The sequence below is a fragment of the Callorhinus ursinus genome, unplaced genomic scaffold, assembly GCF_003265705.2.
Source record: "Callorhinus ursinus isolate GAN/ISIS: 27379988/994484 unplaced genomic scaffold, GSC_fseal_2.0 scaffold11, whole genome shotgun sequence".
In the NCBI taxonomy this organism is placed as follows: domain Eukaryota; kingdom Metazoa; phylum Chordata; class Mammalia; order Carnivora; family Otariidae; genus Callorhinus; species Callorhinus ursinus.
In genome coordinates this window covers 45110204-45128618 of record NW_027397073.1, presented here as the reverse complement: position 1 = coordinate 45128618, position 18415 = coordinate 45110204, and the positions used below count along the sequence as shown (strand labels likewise).

At 41.6% G+C, this 18415-nt stretch overlaps 1 long non-coding RNA gene across 1 annotated transcript in view; it reads right to left on the bottom strand.

Annotated features, from left to right (window-relative positions):
* Window positions 1-2614: 2614 nt before the first annotated feature.
* Window positions 2615-18415, bottom strand: part of LOC141373748 (uncharacterized) — a 78258-nt gene continuing 62457 nt past the window's right edge. Inside the window, exon 3 of the long non-coding RNA XR_012380065.1 lies at window positions 2615-2780. This is a non-coding gene — a long non-coding RNA (uncharacterized lncRNA). The remainder of the gene's footprint in view (window positions 2781-18415) is intronic.

The window sequence follows — 18415 nt, the reverse complement described above, 5'->3', positions numbered from 1 at the left end:
GTGCTAAGATAGGGAAGTCTCAATTTGGTGGGAAATCAAGGATTACATATTACCATTATTTCTAACAGTAAAAATCAGAAACAAACTAAATAGACAGCAATTGTGATGGTTCAATAAATAATGGTATAAACATAAATTATGCCCTCCCTGAAAATCATGATTTTGAAGAACAATTATTATATAAGAAAAGGTTCATAATATGTTAAGTGGAGGGGGGAACATATGGCTGCTTATGATCTACACAAATATAGGTAGAGATAGAGACACAGATTAGAGCTAGAGATAGAAGGGCAAAGAGGGGGACGAAAGGCATGGAGATGCTCATGATGGTTATATCTTGATGGTGGGATTACAAGTGATTTTTATTGTCTTCTCTATGCTTTTCTTTATGTTCCAAAGTTCCTCTAATAAACAGGTCTTACTGTTATCATCACACCAAAAGGTCATTAAAAACGATCAGTTGATCTGCAGCAAGCCACCGTCTAGATTTGGGTCAAGTCATGACTAAACCCCATAACCCAACGGAAGTAGGTAAAGCACACAGTCATGGTGTCATGTCTTGGCTAAAGGCCTTGAGGATTATCACTGCTTTTTCACTTAGGCACACACGTTTTGCCAAATGAAATATGTGTATGTTTCCAGGCTAATTCATGGACGACTTAAGACTAGAATTCAAGTCTCCCGATTCAGAGGCAAGAGCTTTTCCCACGGGTACTGATTCCATCTCAGCACAAGGCATGCTCCTCTGATCTCATCATGGATGCTGAGACCAGCAAACAACTCGCAGAATCCCTCTGGGCCATCCTTGCTCACAGGCAGGAGAGGAGACCACCGATGCTGTATGAGTTCAGGACACCTAGCATTTCCACCCATCCTCTGCTACCTGTATAGCTAATACCCGGGATTCTTTAAACAAGGATCAGTTCACTTTATTCCCCTATTAGAAATGAGGCTTAAAAAGTATATATCCCTGGGAGAGGTAATCCCTTGGTTTAAATTCACCCTAGGTGTCCAATCTCTTATCAAACACTTTCCTGAGAAAGGGATTTGAAAGGGTCACCTGAATGGTGGATACTTAAAAGTTAGGGATTTTCAAAACAAGGAGATCCGGAGGGGGTAAGACTTGAGAGAAATGGTAAAGGACACAAATATCTCATGAATATTTCTGTGTACCAGCCACTTAGGTAATTGTTGTATGTACACCATGTTGAATCCCACCACCCCCGCAAGGCAGTATTATTATTGCCAACTGACATTCATTCATTAACAAATGTTTATTGAGCACGTGCGATGTATGCTCAGCACTCTCAGAGTTCCTGGAAATACTGCAAAAATCAAAACAGGCAAAGTCCCTGCTCTTGTGGAGCTAATTCAGGATATGTGGGGGAGACAGACAACACGTATTTAAAAAATGAATGTGCAGTATAGCAGACGGTGATAAGTGCTAAGAAGAAAATTAAAGCAGAGAAGGGGGATAGCAGGTAAGAGGCAAAAGAAAATATGTCAAGATCATTCAGCCAGCAAGTGCCCAAGCTCAGACTGAACTCGGGTCTATTCTCCCATCTCACTGCTCCCCTGTGAGGTACTGCTTCCCTAGAAAGCACATCCTATCTGACACTTCTGCCAACAACCCCCAAATATCCTAACGGGTCACCCTTTGGTAAGCCTTTGGTAAACAACGGGTAGCCTACTGGGAGTCAAGTAAAATCTATTTACCAGTAATTGTTCAATGTGATTGGATTTTGCTTGTGCATGAATTTAAAGCTTCCTCAAGTATGATGACTTTCAAAAACAAGACCAAAAACCTCAGCCCATAAATGAGCTGGAATAACGATCCCCTGAAATTTTTGGAGCCCCAAACTCCACTAAGTAGAGGCAACATCAATTTCCATTCTTGTAAAAAAGAAAACAAAAATGTGAATACAATGTAAACCTCAGCCTCTTGAGGGGTCCCCCCTCCTTTTTTTTAGGAGTCTGTTAAAATATATTTTCCCTATGCCAAGGGCAAAAAAAAATTCTAGTGCAAAGACTAGGGAGAAAAAAAATGAAGCAAAGGTTGGTATTTTCTTGCTCAATGCATCTTCACGTGTCTATAAAAATCCATCTTCAAAACATCTCACCTACTAAATATAAGGCATTCAAAATACATAGTTTAAAGCCATCCGTTGCATAATACCATGGAAAGGTCAGCCCACCTGGAGTTTCCAGCTTCTTTGTGGACAAATATGGCCTGATCATGGGCTGGGTGAGAGAATATAAGCCTCTACTGTATCTTAGCAAAGAGAAGAGCGGGGGCAAACAGAGAGAATATTAATTTTCATCAAGAGAAAATCAAACTTCTCCAAGAACTTTATTGGCAGAAGTGAAATTAGTTTTTCTATAGCAAATAGTTAGTGGAGTTGAGGGATTAGTCTATTGCCCAAGAAGGAAAGTAAACCCACTGGCATTCAGAGGCATCCTTGTTCTCAATAATGTATTTGACTCTCAAAAACAAATAAGATTTGTCTCTGCACTTTCACTTAAAAAAAAAATCTAAGACTAGATTATCTAAAACTCTCCCTTGCAAAAAATCAAATTATTAAAGCAAGTTTCCTAAATTCATAAGGCTCAAGACAACTGTTAATATTTTTATTGAATGTAAAGTGCCAGCCTGGGCCAAGTCTTCCTCGATTCAAACAAAATTCATTGTCCACAGCAACAGGCACAGGACTTTTCAGTTGACCGACGGCAGCCATACTTGGTTACTTCCTACTGTGGTCCAGGGCCCCGGCGCATACAGGCTATTTGGTGTAGAGATACAAAATAGGATTATTGTATTATCTAGAAACCCTCAAGATTAAGGCAGTAAAACTGATGTGTTAGAATGCTATGGCTTTAGACCACCTTGCTAATATTCCTGCAAAATACATCGTCCCAGCTTTGGGTGATTGGAGTACCATGATGGCCAGGTAGAAAACAGTTTCAGTACCATGGGTAGGGGAAGAAGGTACGAAACCTTGATTGCCAGATGTCTAGGTAAGACATTCTGTGAATTTACTGAGGTGTTGCATGAACCAACCCTCCAGCCGATTAGAACGTATGATCACTAGACTCATAATTACACAAAACATAAGAACTCTGAACTTGTCCCACACTTTGAGCAGTTGCCATCAGAAAACCTGAAATCTCTAGATTTCCTCTTTACATCTCCCCTCATCCAAGTAGATGAATGGGTTGGAATGCAGGAAATGGTAGACCCAGAGGATGAGCAAACGATGCAGAGCTAGGTCAGTCAAAGGAGGGCATCTGGCCAGAGTCTGATTCTGTGAAGGGTTTTGCCAGTTCCCTAGTGAAGAGAGGTGGTTGGAGTCGATCCCATAGGCACTCCATCATCATTTTCATCTGAGGTATATGTACTTAATTTTAAATTAATTATTTGGTAAACTGTAAATTGCACACTCCAGAGGATAGGTTCTGCCGATCTCAACAAATCCTTTTTGCTCTTTTTCAAAGTTAGAGAACAGCTTCAGCTATTGTTAAAATCCCTGGGGGGCCATCAGGTTCGTAAGGATCCTTGCAAGGTGCCTTAACATCTTCGTTTCCTGCCTCAGTGTGCTTCACCAAAGGGTACAGCCGTTAAGATAATGCATGTGAAACGATGCTGTAAACTCCACCAAGACTTAAATAGTGTCGACATCGTTGTTATTATTCCTGCTTCACAATATCCTCAGTTCCGAATGCCACCCAATCTCCAGCAAGAGCTGCACACATTAAGGGGGCTTTCAAGCCCATCAGCTTCACCTTCTTGTACAACACCCCCAAACCACAAGACTGCGCTCAGACCTATATCAACAGAATATAGCCTGTCTGAGTAATATTCACTGGGGGTTATAAAGTAATAACATACCCATCTGTGGTGATACTCATTACCTTGAAGAACAAGCACCCATAGACACAGACACACAAGTGCATACCTTTTTTCAAAAAGAAAACCCTAATAATTTGAAAGTAGGCATTCAATATCCGGTGTTTAAAAAAAAAAAAGTCTTTATTTTTACCTGGTCTTCTGCTTTAATTGCCTCCAAAGCTGTTTTCCACTTTGATTGCACAGTTTTACCTAGCGAAGTTGTCCCGATAAATAGAGCTGAAAGCCGTGGGCAGAAGTAATGAGTATGGGAATTCCCCGTCTTATAACTAACTTCTTCTGCTCCTTTCTTGAGGTTTTAGATAACAGAATAGGCCCCCAAAACTACAGAGAATAAATCATTATGAATCAACATATTACTTTTGTTGGTATTTCTAGCGCTGTGATCCACCAGCTACCCATAGTGGGATTTTAAAAAGTTTCTTCCAAGAATTTCATTCTCCTTTGTCTCCAGAATAAATAAAGTGCAGTGCAGAATAAGTGCAAATGGGATTTTGAAATTCATCCCCAAACCACATGAACAGGAAGGCCTCCTCTTGCCTTTGGTAAACAACAGTCTTTCGCATCGGAGCGACTTAAGGGCTATGTGTGCATTTTTTTTTTCTCTCACTTGAAATGTCATTTTAACTTGATCTCATCTGATGGGATGAAAAGGAATAGTAATTTATGGTGTGGTAGTGTAAGGAATATTGTATCACAATAAGAACCTATGCAACTGGGATTACACCTGCCCCAGGACAGAATAGCTGATTAGTTTCCAGTTTGAACATACGTGTGGAAGCAGAACAGCTTATTGTTTTCACTGGTGTGACCTCTGACACTTCTGACTCCCTAGAGCCTATCATCTTTACCCCAAGAAGGCAACGTGTTGGCATATGAACTACATATAGGTAGTAGAGTCTAGTTCCCAGGAATCCCATAGGGTCAGGATTCAGGTGAAAGATCTGTGCAACCAAAGGGTAAAAGATGTAAATATATATGAAATTTAAATCTATTATATAGTATACACACATGTCCAAGAGTAATTTTATTCCCATCCTAATCCCAACTGCAAGGAAAAGATTTTCTTTCAAAATCCCAAAGCTCTGTTCTCTAGAGTTGATGTCCATCTGTTCTCCTTTCCTCACCAAGAGGTCAAACTCCTTGCCTGGCACTTAAGACCTTCCGCGATATGTCCCTAAGTTTCAGTTCAATTCCATCCAACTCTTGCCCTATGGTTCCAGTCAAATTGCGCTTATTCAGGGCTCTGAAGAAAAACCAAGATGCTTCCAAGTCTTTACACGTCATAAGCATACCTACAATAGTCTTCCTTCTAGCTCTTCCTGTTAAAATCCTAACAAAAAAAAATTTTTTTTAATTTAATTTATTTATTTATTTGACAGAGACACCGCGAGAGAGGGAACACAAGCAGGGGGAGTGGGAGAGGGAGAAGCAGGCTTCCCGCGGAGCAGGGAGCCCGATGCGGGGCTCGATCCGAGGACTCCGGGATCATGACCTGAGCCGAAGACAGACACTTAACAACTGAGCCACCCGGGCTCCCCCCAAACACAATTTTAAGGCACAATGTAAATAATAGCTTCTTAGTGAAGCATTTCCTAATTTCCTGACTTAAGAATTTTCTTTCTAGGGGCATCTGGGTAGCTCAGTCGTTGAGCATCCAGCTCTTGGTTTCGGTTTAGGTTGCAATCCTGGGGTCCTGGGATGGAGCCCCATGTTAGGCTCCCTGCTCAGGGTGGAATCTGCTTGTCCCTCTTCCGCCCCCCTGCTCCTCCCCCAGGCTCACTCCGGTTCTCTCTCAAATAAATAAAATCTTAAAAAAAAAAGAATTTTCTTTCTAAACTCCCATAGTAAAAGAAACACCTTTCTCAAATACATTTCTTTCTCTTTGAAGAAAGAGAAAAACAAACCTTGACATTCAGAGAAAAAAAGCAACAAACTAGGGGCGCCTGGGTGGCTCAGTCATTGAGCGTCTGCCTTCGGCTCAGGTCAGGTCATGGTCCCAGGGTCCTGGGATCGAGCCCCACATCGGGCTCCCTGCTCAGCGGGAGGCCTCTTTCTCCCTCTCCCACTCCCGCTGCTTGTGTTCCCTCTCTCGCTGTGTCTCTTCTGTCAGGTAAATAAAATCTTTAAAAAAAAAAAAAGAAAAGAAAAGCAACAAACTATAGCTCTGTCTTTTGCTTTACAACCATTTAATTTAATCCTCACACAATCTTACAAGGCAGGTATTATTATCCTCATTTTACAGATGAGGAAACTGAGGCTGAGAGAATTTCTTTTTTCTCCCAGCTTTACTGAGGTATGGTTGACAAACATAGCTTGTATATATTCAAGGTATACAACATAATACTTTGATTTTTATGTACACACTTGTGTAATGATTACCACAATCAAGCTAATTAACATATCCATCATCTGACATAGTTGTTATTTTTTGTGTTTGTGGTAAGAATGTTTGCAATCTACTTTCTTAGCAAATTTCAAGTATATAATACATTATTATTAACCACAGTCACCATGCTGCACATTAGGTCTCCGGAACCGAACCTATTCATCCTATAACTGATAGAGTTTGCACCCTTTGACCAACATCTCTCTATTTGCTCTGTCCTCCAGCCCGTTAGGCCACGATTCTACTCTCTGGGTCTATGAGTCTGATTTTTTTAGATCTCACATAGGTGAGATCATACAGGATTTGTCCTTTTGCGTCTGGCTTATTTCACTCAGCATAATGTCCTCCCTATCCATCTATGTTGTCACAAGTGGTAGGAATTCTTTCTTCTTCACAGCTGAATAATATTCCATTGTATGTATATATCGCAGCTTCTTTACCCATTCATCCAACGACAGACATTTAGGTGTTTCATATCTTGGCTATTGTGAAGAATGATGCAATAAACATGGGGGTACACATATCTCTTCAAGATAGTGATTTCATTTCCTTTGGATAAATACCCAGAAGTTGGGTATTGGGTCGTAGGGTAGCTCTATTTTTCACTTTGTGAGGAACCTCCATACTGTTTTCCACAGTGGCTGCACCAGTCTGCATTCCTACCAGCAGTGAACGAGGGTTCCTTCCTCAGAGAGCTTCCTTGAATGAAACCTTTGCCTGTCAGACTTCAAAACACATGCTTTCCACCAAACAAGTCTATGTCACATTACTCATATTTATATACTTCTTAGAATATTGATCACACATTGCCTTGAATCTAGGTTTTTGCAAACGTGTCTTTTCTTCCCGACTAGAGCAGATGTTTGTGTTGTCATGTTGTTGTATGAGAAGAAGAGAAACCATCTGGATTTCACCTTTGTTCCCCGGCCCCTTGCACAGTAAATTTCTTGCTCAAATATTTGTTGAATTAAGATGCAATCTTTCAAAGGGGAAATTGTTCAAAAGAAAAGGATACAGATGACTGTCTCTCACTGTTCATCTTAACAACACCGAAAAGAAACTAAATAATAAGAAATCTTCCTGAGAAATGTGGCTACCTAAGAAAGAAAGAAAGAAAGAGAGAGAGAGAGAGAGAAAGAAAAAAAGAAAGAAAGAAAGAAAGAAAGAAAGAAAGAAAGAAAGAAAGAAAGAAAGAAAGAAAGAAAGAAAGAAAGAAAGAAAGAAAGAAAAGAAAGAAAGGAAGAAAGAAAGAAAGAAGTTTGGCTACTGTGAAATTACAAAAAGAAGGCAATTATTTTTGGTAATAACAACAGCTTGCATTATTTGAATGCTGATTATGTGCCAGACGCTAGACAAGCATTTAATTCTTATACCTGCTGGTGAAGGAAGCAGTATGATTCCCATCCTACACAGGAGGACCCAGAGGGAGACAAGGGTTAGCCAGGAGAAGAACCAGGATTTCAACACAAAAGCTTGTGCTCTTGAACACTGCATTCTCTCGCCTTTGCTGCTACTGGCCTACTTAATGTTTGCTCTCAGACAGGACCCCGTTTCCCCTTGCTTCCCTACAACAGAAGGCCTCTTCCTCCAGTGACATCTTTCTCAAATCTCTATTTTCTTGACTCCTCACATAATTTCCCCACCTGTAGAGGACAGAAGCCCTGAGCACGGATCGAGGAAAAACCGTGCTATCTTTTCCTTCTGTGGGGTGATGTGAACGACGGGATTCAGAGGCATGCTTTCTGCGTCCAGCCGCAGTAACAATACCCGTACTACAATCGGTACTTCCCGGTGTAAGCAGCATGACCCCTAGTGGGTACCAGTGGTAAGTACCCAGATATGAATACCAGTACAAACACAATGGGGTGTTCCTAGGAGGTAGATAGAAAAATAAGTCAAGATGTTGTAATTACAGCTATATTAATTAAGGAGGTCACTATGAAACAAAAAACAAAGGGAAAGTAGCAAACGTAAGATATATTTCATGTGTTTAAGTTACTAATAGAATTTTTTTTTAAAGATTTTATTTATTTATTTGGCAGAGAGAGACACAGCAAGAGAGGGAACACAAGCAGGGGGAGTGGGAGAGGGAGAAGCAGGCTTTCCACTGAGCAGGGAGCCCGATGCGGGGCTCGATCCCAGGACCCTGGGATCATGACCTGAGCCAAAGGCAGACGCTCAATGACTGAGCCACCCAGGCGCCCCACTAATAGAATTTTTAATATATTAATATACTACATTAGAATGTAATATCCAGGAACCAATTCTAAAGTCGGTTTTTATATTTTCTTTCATTTACCACCTTTGGCTTCCATAACTCTTAATTAAATTCTCTCAATCTGTGACAACACATCTTCAACAAAGATAGCTTGCACTAGAGTGCTTTCAAGAAAGGATTAAAAATGGTGAGGTTGGGACATTTTCCATTTGTCTAGATAAAATACTCTCATGAATCCATCATTTTAAAACATCCCAATCCACACTCAATGTTACTTGTAATTTCACTGATGTTTAATTTATTTTACTACATTATTACAGTTTAATTAAACAGCAGACAGGAGCTTCACTGGGATTGCTCCTTCGTTCTACCCCAGCAACGTTTAGGTCTTGTACCTTGAAGCCTAACAGCAAAAGGGATAGTGAAAGGAAGAGTGCTCTATGTTCCATTTCAATAACTGGGTCATATTCATTTCCTTTTTACTACCGACAGACGACCTGTATTAGTCCCCTATCTCCCAACTTTCTTTAAAAAAAAAAAAAGTAAATAGTAATTCTTATTAATGGCAGTGGCACCTGCACTGGGGTGGGCCAATCTGGTCACCAGCCGGTCCCCCTGCTGTTTTACTCAGCCGGCAACATGCTCTCAACCCTGGCAGCTGCTTCTGCTTTGTTTGTCCTTCCAGGCAAATAGGAACTTCATCAATGTTTACAAATTCTTTTTTTCTGAACCAAAAACTTTGGTTTCAGAAAGTAGCAGTGAAATTCACAACAGATGATAAACTTTTGTGTATGCGTTCAATTGCGTAAGAAACACACGAATACAATCCTATAAAAAATTTAAACAATACAGAAATGTCAAAATTGTCAACACCCTTTTTCTCCCCCGCCCCACCCCAAAGCCTGGAGGAATCGGGGGCATCCTCTTCACAGAATTAAGTATAAAACGGGACAGCCTTATTAAAAACAACTACTTCAGTTCACTGGAAAACGACCAAAGACAAAAAACAACTCAGGACATTTGTTACGTTTCCTTCCAATCCTTTGTTATATAGACAAATAAACGGTTTGAGTTCGCTTCACTTTACAAAAATGAGACCCTCCTAAGTGTGTTGCCCTGAAATTCTTTTCCTTCCCATTATGTACTGACAAGACTTCTGTGTTGAAACCCACAGACCTCTGTTGATCTTTTTAAATTGTTTCACGTCATTGAACAATTGGATGTATCACCATTTACTGGGTCATTTCCCTATTGACTTAGGTTGTTTTTAACATTTTCTTATTATAAACGATCCTGTAATGAACACCGTGAACTATCTTGGTGACCACATGCAAGAACTTCTGGTGGCTAGCTCCCTAAAAGTGAAACTCCTGGGTCAAAGATTGGGCTAACATTAAATTTTGCAAGATAGTGTCAAATTCTGTCCAAGAGGCAGGAATATTTTAAAAATTATCAAATCTTTGAGAACCAATCTTAAACGTTAGCACTGGAAGGGTTCTTAAAATTGCCCAAACACCTTTGTATTTTTAGTACAGTACTGAGGCTTACAGAATTGATGTGACTGGTGCAGGGTCATGCAATCAAACTCCAGTCCAGGGTTTTTGGTTTCCTGGCCCAGTACATTCTTTACTACAACAGATCTTCTGGGGCAAAAATTAGACTTGAATTTTGGAGTAATTCCTTCCAGCAAAATGAAGATGTTTTACAAATAATTGAAAACATGTTTTCCTCCTTTGGATTTTTTCAGTAGTATTGAGAACAATTAGGAATGATATTACAAATCAAACATTCAGAGTGGAAATATAACTCTACAAAGCATGTGAACAAGTAGGTTCTATATTGTGGACACTGCTATCAGACAAACATGCAAATGGCATCTGATTTCCTCATTAAATGATGTTAGACAGGAGTCGGCAGTCCTATCTTCAGGTGCCCATTGTTTTATGAAAAATATTCCAATTGCCATACTAAGCTACTCAATCTATTGCTGCATGACAAATCACCTCGGATTTAGCAACAGAGACCATTTTATTCCATCCCCGATTCAGAGGGTCAGGAGTTTGGAAAGGGTACAGCGAGGTTTTTGTTTTGTTTTGTACTGTTTTTTGTCTCTGCTCCACAGTGTCTGGAGCCTCTGCTGGGAAGACTCAAACTCTGGGGGTGATTCAGCAGCAAAGCCAGAACCATCGAAAGGCACGCTCACTCACACATCGGGAAGCAGATGCTGCCTGTCACCTGGGACCCCAGCTGGAGCTGCTGGCCAGAGCACCTACACCCAGCCTCAGTACATGGCCCCCATGCTTCTTTATAGCACAGAGATTGGGTTCCAGCAGCTAATGTGCCCAGACTCACCCTCCAGTCATGGCAGTGTTAGAAGATCAGGGGAGTACCTGTCACAGAAAGAAGTGTAAAACTGAACCACCTTATCAAAACAACCATTTCAAGTCACTGGAAAATGACCAAAGGTGGACAAAAACTTGAGGAAGAGTTTACTCATGAAAACCTCCACTGCACTGGGTAAGTTTGGTGATTCAGTGGCATTCTTGCCTCGGGGTCTCCCTACCTCAGCTTGACCTGCTAGAAGTGGTGGTCTGGGTTCAGGATGGGCAGCGAACCAGCTAGAACAAGGCACTGTTCGAAGTGAGAGAAACTTCGAAAAGCAGAGAGAAAGTCTCCGCTCATCACTGGCTGACTGCTCATGCACACACGCTCAAGAAAACCCCAGAAAGCCCAGCAAAAACTGCAAGCCCAGGGGATATGTACATGGACACAGGTGGTAGTGGGACCTTAGAGGCAATGTGGACACTCACAAAAGGAACAGATAAATACGTTGTGGAGAATACATGTTCTAGAATACCACGCAGCAGATAGAAGCTACAGACTCACTGTACATATGTACAGCAGAATGGATAAATCTTAACACATCTGAAGGATAATAATTATAATAATAATAGTGTCAAGTAACACATGGAACTCACTAGGAGCCCCAAGAATTGGGGACTTTTCTAATGTACTTCTATATATTAACTCATTTCATTGTCACAACCCTAAAAGGCCATCTATCAGCCAGGGTTCAAACAGAGAGGTATAACCAATCTTACTATAGCTAGTAAGAGATATATTACAAGAAATTGACTTTTGCAAATGTGGGGCTGGCTAAGCAAGTCTGAAATCCACAGGTTGTCTAGAAGGGAAGATCATGAGCAGGCCCAAATTCATGGGCACAGACGGAAGTTCTCATCAACCGGCAGGCGGGAACGATGGATCACAAGAGGATGGGCCCTCACTGGCCTGGGCTGAAGCTTTGTCCACAGGCAGAACTTCTTCTGTGAGAGTATGACAGACAGAATTCTAAGAATGACCTTCACCCTTGTACAATCACGTCCCTTTTGAGGGTGCGGGGAATCTGTGAATGTGAAGAGATATCACTCCCATGACGATGCGATGTTATCATACATGGCAAAGGGGAGATGATCTGGGTGGGCCTGGTCTAATCACATAAGACCTTTAAAAGCAGGGTTTTCTCTGGCTGGCAGCCGACAAGGAAGTAAGATTTGAAGCCCAGGAGTGACTGCTGGCTTTGAATGGGGGGGTGGGGGAGCGCGGCGGGGGGGGGGGGCGCCTCATGCTGAGGAATATGAGTATCCTCTAGGAGCTGAGAAACGCTCTCATGCAACAACCAGAAAGAAAGTGAAGCCCTCCATTTTATAGCCACACAGATCTGAATCTGAAGAGACTCTCCCCCACAGCTTCCAGATGAGAGCCCAACCAGACAACACCTTGACTTCAGCCTTGTGAGGCGCTGAGCAGAGAATCCAGTCAAACCTGTCTGTACTTCTTACCTAAAGAAGTAACAAAGAGTAATAAAGGAGTGTCGTTTTAAGCTGCAAAGTTGTGATAATTTATTTGGCAGCTCTAGGGACTGAACGTTTCTGTCCCTCCAAAACTCATACGTTGAAGCCCTAATTCTCAATGTGGCTTTATTCGGAGCACGAGAATAATTAAGGTTAAATGAGGTCGTAAGGGTAGCACCCTGATTCAGTAAGATTAATGACCTTATATGAGAAACACCAGAGAGAAAGCGTGCTCCCCACCCCTACCCCCTACCCCCTTATATACACATATATGTACATACATACATATATGTAAATGCTGTGAATATGTAAATTTACATACATCCATATGTAAATGGCGAGAGCAGACATCCTGGTCTTCAGTCTTTCATCACTAAATATGATGTTAGTTGTAAGTTTTTCATAGATACTCTTTATCAAACTGAGGAAGTTCCCTTCCATTCTCAGTTGTTGAGTCTTTTTATCATGAAAAGGTGTCATATTTTGTCAAATTACTTTTCTGAATCTAATAAAATAGCCATGTGGGTTTTTTCCCTTTATTCTATTTATATAGTGTATTACATTAATTGATTTTTGGATGTTCAACTGATCTTCCTTTCCCAGAATTGATCCCCCTTGGTCATTGTATATAATCCTTTTTTTATATTGCTGAATTTGGGTTGCTAGTATTTTAAGATATTTTTGTGCCTATATTCAATAAAGATACGCATTTTCTTTTTCTTATGATAATTCTGTTTGGTTTTTATATCAGGGTTTACTGCTTGGAAATTTGGGGGAAATTTTTGCCACAGTTCTATTTGCCATAGTTCATTACTTGCCACAATTGTATTCAGATGATCTATTTATTTCTCGAGTTGGTTTCAGTAGTGTATGTCTTTGCAGGAATATGTATGTTTCATCTAAGTTACCTAATTTACTGACGTACAGTTGTTCATAGTTTTCCTTTATAATCCTTTTTTATATCTTTAAAGTTGAAGTGATGTTCTTTCTTTCATTCCAGATTTAATCATTTGAGTCGTCTCTCTTTTTCTCGGTCACTCTAGCTAGAGCTTTGCCAATTTTGTCAATCTTCTCAAAGAACCAACCTTTGGTTACACTGATTGTCTCTACCGACTTTCTATTCTCTGTTTCATTTATCTCTGCTCTAGTCTTTATTTTTCCCTTCTGCTACCTTTGGGTAAGTTTGCTCTTCTTTTTATTCTCCTTCAGGTATAAAGTTAGGCTATTGGTTTGAGATCTTTTGTAATGTAGGCATTTAAGACTATAAATTTCCCTTGAAGCACTGTTTTAGCTGAATCTCATAAGTTTTGGCATTTTGGGTTTTCAGTCTTCTCAAAGCGTTTTCTAATTTCCATTTGTTGTTTAGGAGTGTGTTGCTTGATTTCCACATATTTGTGAATTCCCAATTTTTTTTTCTGTTATTGATTTCTAATTTCACTCCATTGAGTTCAGAAAACATACTCTCTATGGTTTATTCCTTTTAAATTTGTTGTAATTTGTTTTCAGGCCTAGCATATAGTCTATCTTAAAAATTATTCCATGTGCACTTGAGAAAAATGTGCATACTGCTGTTGTTCGGCAGAGTATTCTACAGATGTCTATTAGGGTAGTTGGCTTCTGGTGGTGTTCAAGCCTTCCATTTCATTACTAACACTCTGCTTGTCATTCTGCCCACTACTGCAAGTGGGGAACTGAAGTCTCCAACTATTATTGTTGAACTGCCAATTCTCCCTTTGGTTCTGTCAGGTTTTGCTTTACATATTTGTGTATATACAAACATATACACCAATACAGATATGCAGCTATATAAATAGATATACCTCTATATACTACAAGGTATATATCTTGTTTGCTAAGACCTTGTCATCAGACCTTCCATCACTTCTTTAAGGACCATTGCTTTTAGTTCTTTAAACAAATTTATAGTAGTTGATTCAAAGTCTTTGTTAAGTCCAACAACTGGGTCCTCTCAAGTCTATTTCTGTTGCCTGCTCTTTTTCCTTCATATGAATCACATTTTCCTGTTTCTTTGCACGTTTTGTGATTTCTTGTTGAAAACTGGACATTTTGGATAATAGACTGTAGCAACTCTGCCTATTGATTTCTCACCACCACCTCTCCGGGTCTGTCTTGTTTTTATTGTTGTTTATGTGTTTACTTATTGAGTGACTTGACTGGACTGTTTCTGTGAAGTTTATCCCCCCCACGTGCACAGCCTCTGTCTGATGTCACTTCTCAGAAGGCACACTGTTGGAGACACTTACAGTCACCCTGAAGCGACAGTTGTTTAATCGGCACTCTCTTAAGATTGTGTCATTCCTCGATCTCTTTGTTAGCTTCCTGTTCATCTGCCTCAACTGCCATCACACTCAGCCATTAGCCTTCACAAACTGCTGGCAGAGGTCTGTACGTTCTCAACAATGCCCTTTGCCACAAATTGCTCCTCTTTGCAAAGACAGTCTTTGAAGCCAGTCTGAAGATTGTTCCAGTCCCAGAAGAGCTCTTCATGGCTCTTCTTTTCTCCAAATCTTTCTGTTATACTTCTAGCTGTCCTTCAGTCTAGCTTGTTGCTGTCATGGAGCTATCAACCTCCTCAGAATTCTTTACTACCAAAATTTCCATTGTTTTTGATAGCACCCTTACATTTGAACTTTACCACACTCTATTCCAAATAAAACCAATGCCCTTAGGAAGAGCTCCAGAGCTCTCTGTTCTTAACAGCCTTGCCTCTCTCTGGTAAAACTTCTGTGCCACTGCTGTGGAGTTGAGGGCAGGGACAAGGCCCTGCTTTTCTTGGAGTGACATCCTGTTCTGTGAGTGGGGCCCTGGAGAACACTGGCCCTGGTTTTCTTGATTTGCTTCTCTTCCGACCTAGAACCTTGACCTTATGAACAAAGGTTCCGGTATCCTACACCTGCCTGGGATAGAGTTTCTGCAACCTGAAGCTGGGGGTGACCAATGAGAAATTTTGATGGCTTGCTCCTCCACGGAAGAAACTATAGCCCTAGACTGAGAGATGGGACAGCAGAAGCCCTTCTGGGCCACACTCACTTGGAGTAGAGCTTCTATCACATTGAGCTGTGGGCAGAGGGATGGCCTGTGGCTCAAATGCCACAGAATCTTTCTTACAGAGACTTGGTAGCTTTCCTTAAATAAATATGTCCCCCTATGCTATACAGCCTGAGGACAATTTCCAGAAACTATTTAAATGGCTGTTTTTCACATTTTGCGAGAGTTGGAGTTGTATAGCTGAGATCAGTGGAGTCCCTCAAACTGCCATGTTAGAAGTGTTCCTTCTATATTTCTTCAAACAGATGAGATATGCCTCAGGCCAAGAGACCCTAGAGGAGAAACTCTGCCAAACCAGGAAACCCAAAGAGGGACCTCAGGTTGGAAGCCACCAGGACTAACTTGCAGAACTGTGAAGACAACACTCTGCTCACCAAGCCACAGGCCCATGGAGCTGTGTCAATCCAGAAGAGGTAGCACATTGCCCTCATGCATACAGGCAGAGGGACATCTTTCTCTAATTCCCACAAAGGCAACGATGTACTTGCACAGCCCCAGACGCTGCGCAGACTTCAGCTGACGGGTTATGTAGGATGAGTCAACCACCCAGCGCAGCAGTTCCCAATTTTGACTGTTCGTTAGGATCACTTGGGGAGCTGTTGAAAAACACCAACGCGAGGGTCCCACCTAGACCCATTAAATCAGACTCTCTTAGGATGAGGCCCAGCTATCAGTATTTTTAGTAGCCCCTCAGGGGTATTGTAATGTACAGTCAGTATTGAGAACCACTGATCTAGAGCCTGGAGCCAGGGGAATAGGCTTCTTTGTACCCAAACACCTCAAAAGGATGTAAGCGGATGATGGGGTTCCAGGGTTGGCAGCTATAAGATGCTTTGAGTAAATAGTGAGTAAAATTGGCAGAGCAAAGTCAGTCAAATTACAGGACCTAATTTCTGTCCTGAAAGAAATGGCTGAAGTTGTTGTCCGCAAATAATAAAGAAAAAGAGCCAGTGACACTGTGAACGTAATTTCCACACTCCCAACTATCAGTCCTAATTGAGACAGCTCAAGCCAGGCCCAGTGTGTCCCCTTGTGTCATGATGACACCTACAGTGGCAGGCTTTGCCCATTGCTTTGGCCACACTCTACTTCATACTATTCTTGGCATGATAGGATCAGGGGCTGCCTTTACAGAGGTACTAATTCCCAGATGCCAGAAAATACAGTACCTTTGTCTCAAGGACAGCCTGCTGTGCTTTAACAAAAGGGCCTCTACTTAGTTTCCAGAATGTTCTACCAAAAAAATACTCGCTACTGCATAAAAATAAATCACTAAAAAAAAAAAAAAATTGGTGGTGAGAGAATTTATGAACTGTTGGAATTCTCTAGGTCATTTGTGAGCCTTCCTTCTAATCTCAGATGTTCAGACTTGTAAGTAGTCCTCACTGTGCTCCGCAAATGTTTCACTCCCTCCTTTCCTTCTTTCCAAGACCCCTGACTCCCCCAAAAAGAACCCTAGACAGTAAAACTAGAAAGCTTGCTGAAGGAGATCTTCTAAACAGGGGAGGGCTTCTGTGACTGATTCCCCCATCCTTTACTGCCTCAAACGTCAGGGACTGAGTCACAGGCTCTCTAGCTGTTGACTCTGACAAGTTACTGCATCTCTCTGAGTCCTGTCGTGAAATGGGGCAACTGCCACCTACCTGGCTTATTGGATTAAATCATCTCAGTGATCCCCCTCAAACTGTGCATGGCAGGCACATGGCAGGTACTCACACTGCTCTTGCTTCCCGCCTCAGCGTGCTCGTGCACACTCGTGCACACACGTGTGAGTACGCCCACATGCACGTGCTCACGTGCACACACACAGGCACACACACTCCCTCCCAGGAGAGGAAAATGAACAAAGCTTTAAGGGAAGAAATGACTCACTAGTCAGTTAGTAGTATTCAATGAGGGGGACTCGATTAATGAAACATAACAAGCTCAACGCGGGATAAATGGTTTTTAAGCGTCACCTGGATTGGTCTAATGAAACATATGCTCTCCAAAGTGCCTGCTTCATTTGAAAAGTCCTGATGTACCCCACACAACTGCCCATTCAGAGAAACATGCCAGAGCCGAGTGTGTGGGAAGAGCCTAGACCATGCAGACTTCGCTTGTACAGTACAAAAAAAAGCACTGGATTCCTGGGCCTGGTGGTAAAGCTTCTGGGAAGGAATATGGTAGTCTTCAAATGATTAAAAAAGACATTTCTCTCGGCGGCCTAAGTCGGGCCTCCTCTCTTATCTTTCAGTGCCTGGCACATAAGGAAGTGCCCCCCAGGAATTCTAAAGTCATCAGGAGACCCATACAGATCTTGAGCAGCCTTCCCAACTCTCGTCCCCTGCCTTACCCCCTGCATTTTTCCATCTCCCCAGCCCTCCTGTTTTCTACATTTTTTTAAAACTTCTTTATATTTATTCTAGCAGTAGCCTGCCATGCAATAAAAGAATGGGGGAAATCTCATTAAAATTATATCAAAAAGAAAAAGATGGAGTAGAGCCTGAAATTCCCGCAATCTACACACAATAACCTAATCAACTAGAACACACAGGTTAAATGGAGTCCACCCTATGGTGAGCCCAGATGATTAAACCCCCTCCCAGGGAATTGCTACCTTCAGGATACCTGGTGGTGAGCCATATTAAAATGCAGCCATGAAAATACCTCACATTTTAGAGCACTTTTAACCTTCCCACTCACTTTCACAACTATTTATCTTACTGACTTCAGCACAAGGGCCCCGGGAGGCAAGAAAAGCTATTGCTATTATCCCGTTTTGATAGTTAAGGCAAAGGAGGCAGCGAGGTTTCTCTGAGGTCACCTAGTTAGCGATGGGAGACGCCAGGCTGAAAGCTCAGTCTTGGCTAAAATGGACCCAGGTCAAAAAGACAGCAGATGACTGACCTGAAGATGGTACTGGCACCCTTCTGTCCCTCAGCTTCTCATTTGAATTTGACCCAAGCCCGGGTAAGTGAGAGAACACAGTGTTAATGCTC